Below are 7,627 nucleotides of genomic sequence, written 5' to 3' on the forward strand. Positions count from 1 at the left end.
GTATTTGAAATAGTGTCTGGTATATAATATGCACTCTATATATGTCAGATGCCATTATTTCTTTGCCTGATAGGGTTGAAAAAAGCAGTCTGAGGCAATCAGATCTGACACATGCAGTATGTTACATTAGCACCAAAGACATACCAGATTAGGCAAGATACTTTTAAAACAACTGAGAAAGATGAGCCCCACATAGCCAATTATTATCCTAGGTGCCATGATTGCAGTACACCTATATCATTTTCAAGTTGAATGCCTGTGGTTTCAACCATTCATAAGTTACCTTGAATATATGTCACCTAGAAACTAGTTGAATTAGAAATGGCACTAGATAGAAGGTGGTGAGTGCTTGGCTGCTGAATCTTTGGTCAAGCACCCCACAACAGCATCTCAAGTTTTCGCCCATTCTCATTAAATATATGGCCTCATTCAAGACTCTGAGCATCCTCGTGAGGCAGATATGATCATCCCCAATCTTCAAAAACAGAGAGATGATTACAGGGTATGAAAATAGTCACAGACTTGGGGCTAGCAATGGTCTAAGGATGTATCCCTGAATATCTCCCAAGATGGTAGAACTCAAACAATATGCATTCTAAAAAGAATCAAATTGAAAACCCAGGCCCTTTACTTCAAAAACTCAAATTTCTAGTCTAAAACCAACAGTGATGAAGAACCTTTCCCCCAAAGAATCTAACATGCCACAGGGCAGTCTTACTCCACTAACAGAGGAGGCAGGAATGGTCAGGGCACAGCTCTGACTCAGCAATTCAGTTTGGCCTGGGATCCAGCTCATGCTCTAAGCCTCACAGCCCTGTGTTTTAGTCAAGTGACTCAACCAGTGGCAGAAGAGCCAGGCGCCTGTGGCTGTGAGTAATGGTAGCACAAAACACATCTGTCTGATCAGAAACTGATGGCGTCAGTTCTGTCAAGACTTACAGTAAAACAATGCTTCTGCAAGGGGAAACAAACATCTATTCACCCAGAAGTCAAGTGATGCCTTTCTTCTTCCCTCTAAATCAGAATGCAAATTTGTGGAATTGTTTGCTAGGTCTTATATATCCCTTCCCCAAAGGTTTCTTGATATATTTATAAAGATGACTTATTAAGGAATAAACCAAATATATTTATACCTGTAGCTACAAAGTCCAGAAAGTATGAAATTAGAAAATGCTTTTATCTTGGCCTTCTTTTATCTCAATCATCAAAGTGATAGGGATGTGTTTTTGTAGGTTGCACAGAAACACTGTACCACACTTTAGCCAAGACCTCTTTCCAGAAGAGTGATTTTTTTCATTTTATTATTTAACATACTTTACTAAGCTATCATTGAGTGCCAAGAACTGTGCCAGGCTAAATGCACACAGAATTGAACACACAGTATAAGACCCCAGGGGCTCAATCTTTTCCCAGATTGGTCTTTTCATCTCCTTTCTATTCCAACCTCAGCTGCCTTCCTTCTCTCCTCCCTTGTTTCCTCCTATTATCCCCTCCAGCTCTGAGCCACTCAAGAGTAAGGTCAGATGCTTGTGCCACATTCTGAAAAACCTTAGCACAGGACCAAAGTACCCAATAGACACTAAGGAAAATTACTATAGTTAGTGACTTAAGAACTGATTATTTGGGGGCTGGTGTTGTGGTGCAGTGGGTTAAGCTACCACCTTTGATGGCAGCATCCCATATGGGCACAGGTTCAAATCTCAGCTGCTCCACTTCTGATCCAGTTGCCTGCTATTGTGCCTTGGAAAGCAGTGGAAGATGGCCCAAGTACTTGGGTCCAAGGCCACCCACATGGGAGACCCAGAAGAAGCTTCCAGCTCCTGCCTTCAGCCTGAGCCAGTCTCAGTCATTGTGGTCATGTGGGGAGGGAACCAGTGAATGGAGGATTTCTCTCTCTCTCTTCCCCCTCAAATGTAAATAAATCTTTATAAAAATGAGAATCCAGTATTTAATGAAACAAATAGGCCTTATTATCATAAAAATCACACTTTTATTTTTGCCAACCTACTTTCTCCAAAATAGCTTAAAAGCAGTTCTCTCATCCTGACAGTCGCTGGAGATTTTAGCTCAATAAATAAATGAATAAAAACAACTCTCATCTCAATGATCTAGGGCATCACACGTTCTGCATGACGGTAGTCAGAGAGATCCTCAAAAAATCATGAGGGGCCACCAGTAAGCTCAAAGCAACAGAAGTAGGAACACGTTCTGACACCTGAGTCATCTGCATGCGGTAGTCCTCTACCAGGCTTCTATTTGAGCAGCCATTAATGGAAAATAACCCAGAATCAGCTTTTAAGACTGGAAAGAACCTTATCTGATCCATCTCCCTAACTTTAAGATAAAAGAAACCAAAGCTCAGGGAGAGGGTGTAACTAAACCCAGATTGCTCAGCTTGTCTTTGACAGATGCAAGGGAAGTCAAGCCACCTGCCTCCCATTGCAGTGCCCATTTGTCTCCCCAGAGCTGCCAAGGGCAGGGTAAATGCCTGAATGCAGCCCTTGAGGCAATGGCTACAGGCACTCCCAAGCACTCCACCCACCACAGGCAGACTTCCTTTGCAGTTGCTATTATGGCTTCCTCCTAGCATGCCTCTGCCTTAAGACTTTAAGACAGCTCTCAGGAACTCTGGAATTCCCTGTGCAAATGAATAGCCCCCGAAAGGCACGCTTGCCTTTCTTCTGTAAAATGGGACTATCTTCAATCCTTTTCGTGTGTTCAGAATTCTGAGGAAGAGCTGAAGAAGGTATTAGCCACCAAGGAATCCCACATTCTTTGATGAAAACTAGAGAAAGATTACAATCGAATATTTACAGAACAGCTAACTGCTAATGTTAAGCCAAGTGTTGGATTTCAGCATTTTATAAAGACTGAATATGATTTTGATCTTTCTATAACTTTTTTTAATAGAGGTAACAAACAATAACAACTGACACTTGATCCCCTTAGTGACTCTGTCAGGGGAAGGAAAGGAATCACCTGTCTTGTTCAAGGTCATAGACTTAATAAAACACACACTGGAGCAATGACCTTATAGAAGACCTTCTCCACTTCATGGTGTAAATTAGCTTTTGAATTTTCTGCTCAAACAGTGCACAAGGGGCTGGCATTGTGGTGTAAGGGGTTAAGCAACTGCCTGAAATTCTGGCATCCCATTTGGATGCTGGTTCGAGTCTGGGTTGCTCCACTTCAAATCCAGCTCCCTGTTAATGTGCCCAGAGAAAGCAGAGGAGGAGGTCCAAGTTTGTGGGCCCCTGCACTCACAAGGGAAATCCTGATAAAGCTCTTAGCTCCCAGCTTTGGCCTGGCCCAGCGCTGGCTATTGCAGCCATTTGGAGAGTGAACCAGAGGATGGAAGTTCTAGCTCTTCCTCTCTGTAACACCTCCTTTCAAATAAACTAAATTGTGCATAACAATACTGAAGATCTACCTTTTCTGCTACATGTGAGACATTGAGCTAAGAGTGTAGTTTGAACCTGTAAATTCAGCAGCAGCCCCCACAGCCCTGTTTCTCTCTGCTGGAAACTAAGTGGCACAGGGGAATAACAGAGGGTAAACTGGGGTTCACAAGCAACTTATTTTCTACATTAGTTCAAAAACAATCTGAAATGGCTTTTAGCTTGGAAAATTCCTTCAAAACTAAGGCTTGCATTCATTTTTCCTTTCACTGTGATTATTAACTCACATGGATGCAGAGAAAATATTTGGAAGGCTATATCCCAAGTTTGCATTACCTTTTTCTGATATAGCTGCCTCTATTTTACTTATTATTATTATCAATCTGTATTTTTATGTGTAATGAATATGTAGAGTTCTGATAATAAGAAAACAAAGTGTATTTTTATTTTTTAAATATATTCTTCATTCTGAACAATGGAAAAATTGATTGTTTCCCCCAAGGAGTTTAGAAACTATTTCTGTGAACCAAAAAAATGCAGAGTACTCCCAGCCATCAGACCAGAACCTCTGCCCTGCTTCTACATCTGGGTACTCCCTGCTCCCAAGAAGATAAAACAATGTGTCAGGACACCAATTTTACTGAAGTATTTTGGGGAAAAACATATTTCATATTTAAATCAAGTCCATGTATCATGAAATTAAATGAAAAAACATTGCTCAAGTTCTTAAAACAATTTTCAAGTCTGCTGAAGCCAACCTGAATGTCCACTCCCAAGAGCACTTATTCATCTTCTTTCTCATCAGAGGCCCTTCTATGGAGAAATCTAGGAAGCCCTAAAGGAAACAGTACCATCTTATCTTTCTCCTATTCGGAGAAAGCAACAACTTCATGGAAACCAAGTCACTTTTCCTGCTGGTTGAAAAAGCCAAATTTGTCTTTTTTTTTTTTTTTTGACAGGCAGAGTGGACAGTGAGAGAGACAGAGAGAAAGGTCTTCCTTTTTTTGCCGTTGGTTCACCCTCCAATGGCTGCCACGGCTGGCGTGCTGCGGCTGGTGCACTGCGCTGATCTGAAGGCAGGAGCCAGGTGCTTCTCCTGGTCTCCCATGGGGTGCAGGGCCCAAGCACTTGGGCCATCCTCCACTGCACTCCCTGGCCACAGCAAAGAGCTGGCCTGGAAGAGGGGCAACCAGGAAAGAATCCGGCACCCCAACTGGGACTAGAACCTGGTGTGCCGGTGCTGCAGGTGGAGGATTAGCCTATTGAGCCGTGGCGCCAGCCCCAAATTTTCTTAATCTACTACATCTTTAAAAAATCTTTGTAGAGCAGGTGGCAGCAAATGAATCACCAGGGAACTCTGGAAGGCTGCACAGGCACAGCTTACTCTAGCTCCCTGACCCTAGGCAGGTAACTGCCCAGCCTGCTGTCCTAAGTTTTGGGGACGGTAGGGCCTGGGCTGCCTCACATTTCTACTGGGTAGCAGACTACTCTGCACAAGGTGTGAATTCATTCATTCCACAAATGTTTATTGAGCCAAGCCTGCAAAAGGCCTCTTAAGGGACAGTGGGACCATTCACAAGCCAACGGTAAGGTCTAACGGATCAGATGCGGACAATCAATCTTTCATTTAGACCCTAAACCACTTCTAGGATAAAGCAAACAGTACCCCCTGCCTCGCCCACGCACTAGCAGCTGGGCGGGATCAGGTAAGTCTTCTGGAATAGCACTGCTACTGAGCAGGGCTAAAGCAGCCACTGACTCGCTGTGGAGTAACTGAAACTCCTGCATCATAAATGACATAACACTTCTAAGATGCTTTAACAGTGCTCGGGACCCATGACAGCTCAATAATATTAGTCATGTTTTGCTGTTTTATTCCAGCTCACCCTTACTGGGTGAGCACAAAGAAAGTGGAAAGAACATAGATTTTAGAATTGGAAAGCCTGGATTTGAAACCCAGCTCTGCATCTTCCTAGCTATGTGCTAAAAATGATCCTCCCAAGCCTCAGCTTCTCATGTGTAAAACGCAATGCAGTACACCATCTCTCTCAGGTGGCTTTGTGAGAACAGAGAACAGTACCTGGGCCCTAGGAAGCTCCCAGTAAGAGTCAGCCTTGCCCTGCCTCTTGCCTGCACCTTCTCATCTCCTTCCTGGTTTCTCTTGATGATTTCAGCTGGAACCACACTAAGGGTGAGGAGGGGCAGAAGAATCACAGAGGTGAGGGAAGGAGGAGGGAGGAGGAGGGAGGAGGAGGGGAAGAGAAGGAAAAGGAACTTCTGAGGAGCCCTCCAGGAGAAACTCTTCAAAGTCCACAGCTCCATTCGGCCACTCTCCTGCCTCCCAGCGACAGGGGCCACCATCACAGCTGGGATGGCTGCCAAGAAGGGGACAGGAAGCTGGACAGTTTTGAATCCATTCCACCTTCCAGAGTTTGTCCACAGCCTCACGGGACTTGCTCTGCACACCCTGCCAGGCTGTATGGGTCAGCAGTTGACCGGCAATTCAGGCTGTGTTCTACCACGACTTTCACTCCAACCCGGGCCCAAAGCCCAGGAGGCGGCTGGTCCCAAAGCAGCGCTAAACGCAGATAAGGACTTTTCATGAAGGCAGGAAGAGGAGCCCCCTCAGAGTCGATGGGGAGGAGAAAGGGACCGGCTTTAGAGTCCCTGAGTCAGTTGGTTTTCCACTCTGAAAGACGCCCAGCTCGCAGCCGGATGAGGTCTGGGTAGAGGAAGGGGATTCCAGGACAGACCCGCTTGTTTTCAAAGGAGACGTCTTCAGCGCCTTACCCGTCCTTCCCAACACCCCACCTGGAAATTGGTACTGATGCCCTACCGTTCTTCACCTGAGCAATCTGGAGGCGGTTAATTCCGCAGCCAGGTCGTGCCCCAAGCCAGCCCCAAGCCTAGGGTCAGTCTTGAAAAGCCCCCAGAAAACGCCACAGCCCAGAAAAACTTCCCTAACCTCGCCTCCCCAAGCTGCCTGAGACTCTTGAACAGGTGGGAAACTGAGGAAAGGAGCATGTCAGGTGCCAAAACTCAGTTGACATTTTAGAATTCAGACGACTAATGGACTTCATTCTACTTCGACCCGTTCATGTAACGGAAGAGGAAAGACAGACCAGAAAAGGAAATAAAGTTGCCCGAGGTAGCACAGCAAATGGGCAGAGAAGGCGAGACTAGGACCCAGGTGCGCTCCTTTGAACACCGGCCTCGCGGAGTGCCTCGTCTCCTCACCGCCAGCCCCCAGTCCAAACCCGGCAGCCCAGGAGCGACGCCTTACCTTCCTCCGGGCTGGGCACTGCGAGCCTCCTCTCTGGCGGCGGGACGCTGGCGGCTCGGCGCTGCTGGCTGAGTGGCTCGCTCGCTCGCCAGCTGCAGACCCAGGGGCCGCCCAGCAGCTGTCAGCGCTGCGCGGCGGGTGCAGGCTCCCCCGGCTGGCCGCAGGCTGCAGGCGGTGGGCGGGGCCGTGCCCACCGCATCGGCCAATAGCGCCGCGCCCCGCCGCGCTGCGCCCCGCCCCGCCTGCCCCGCCCCGCCCCGCCCCGCCCCAGCGCCCTGGTCCGCGTTTCCTTCTTTTGCTCTCACAAGGCTTCTTTCTCGAGTGTACCTTGCCCCAGAAACAACCTGTTTGCTGCTCCAAGAAAGAAAGCGACAGCGTTGAGGGGGCAGTTGCTTGAACCATCGGGATGTCGACTTCCTCACGTGTAAGATACAAATGTCTCACAGGTGTTGAGAGGATTAAATGAAGTGATGCTTCGACGGCCCTAATGCAGTCATTGCTGGATAAATGGTTAGCGCTGTGCGTGCTGCCGCAGCCTCCGATGGGTGCGCCCAGACCGTGGGCACGCTCCCGGAAGGCGTTGGTCGCTGGGGAGGCAGGCACCCCCACTAACACAATATTGGACCCCGACCAATGTGACCAAGTAAACAAAGATGTGGCTAGTCCCCCACACTTCTAAACCTTATGGCCTTCTCCTTTCTCGTCCACTCCTGGACTAGCGTTGTGTATCCAACTAGAGTGGCCCCGGGGCTGTCGTTGGTTCTTCCAAAAGTACACACTTACAATGCTGCCTCCCCCCACCCCCAAGAGCTTCAAGAAGGGCTGCTGGCCTGGCTTGCAGGTCCTCCTGGCACCGTGTGAAGGTGTGCGTTCTGGCTTTCCCCCAGCCTCTGAGAATCTGGCATGCCTCTGTCCTGGGAAAGTATTTGGTAGGCAAGAGAGAAGA

The 7,627-nt window shown here is 47.5% G+C and overlaps 1 protein-coding gene across 21 annotated transcripts in view; it reads right to left on the reverse strand.

Annotated features, from left to right (window-relative positions):
- SYTL2 (synaptotagmin like 2) overlaps nt 1-6,895 on the reverse strand; it is a 127,003-nt gene extending 120,108 nt beyond the window's left edge. For 8 of the 21 annotated variants that reach the window (XM_051821084.3, XM_070076382.2, XM_051821075.3 and 5 more), the window contains exon 1: nt 6,682-6,878. The gene's annotated coding sequence lies outside the window, so the exon portion shown is untranslated. Of the gene's footprint in view, nt 1-5,478; nt 5,607-6,681 lie in introns of those variants that run through there. The other 13 variants (XM_070076386.2, XM_070076384.2, XM_089332265.1 and 10 more) reach the window with 4 other exon arrangements.
- Nucleotides 6,896-7,627: the final 732 nt, after the last annotated feature.

The sequence above is a fragment of the Oryctolagus cuniculus genome, chromosome 1, assembly GCF_051225735.1.
Source record: "Oryctolagus cuniculus isolate XC-2025 breed Fujian yellow rabbit chromosome 1, ASM5122573v1, whole genome shotgun sequence".
NCBI lineage: Eukaryota > Metazoa > Chordata > Mammalia > Lagomorpha > Leporidae > Oryctolagus > Oryctolagus cuniculus.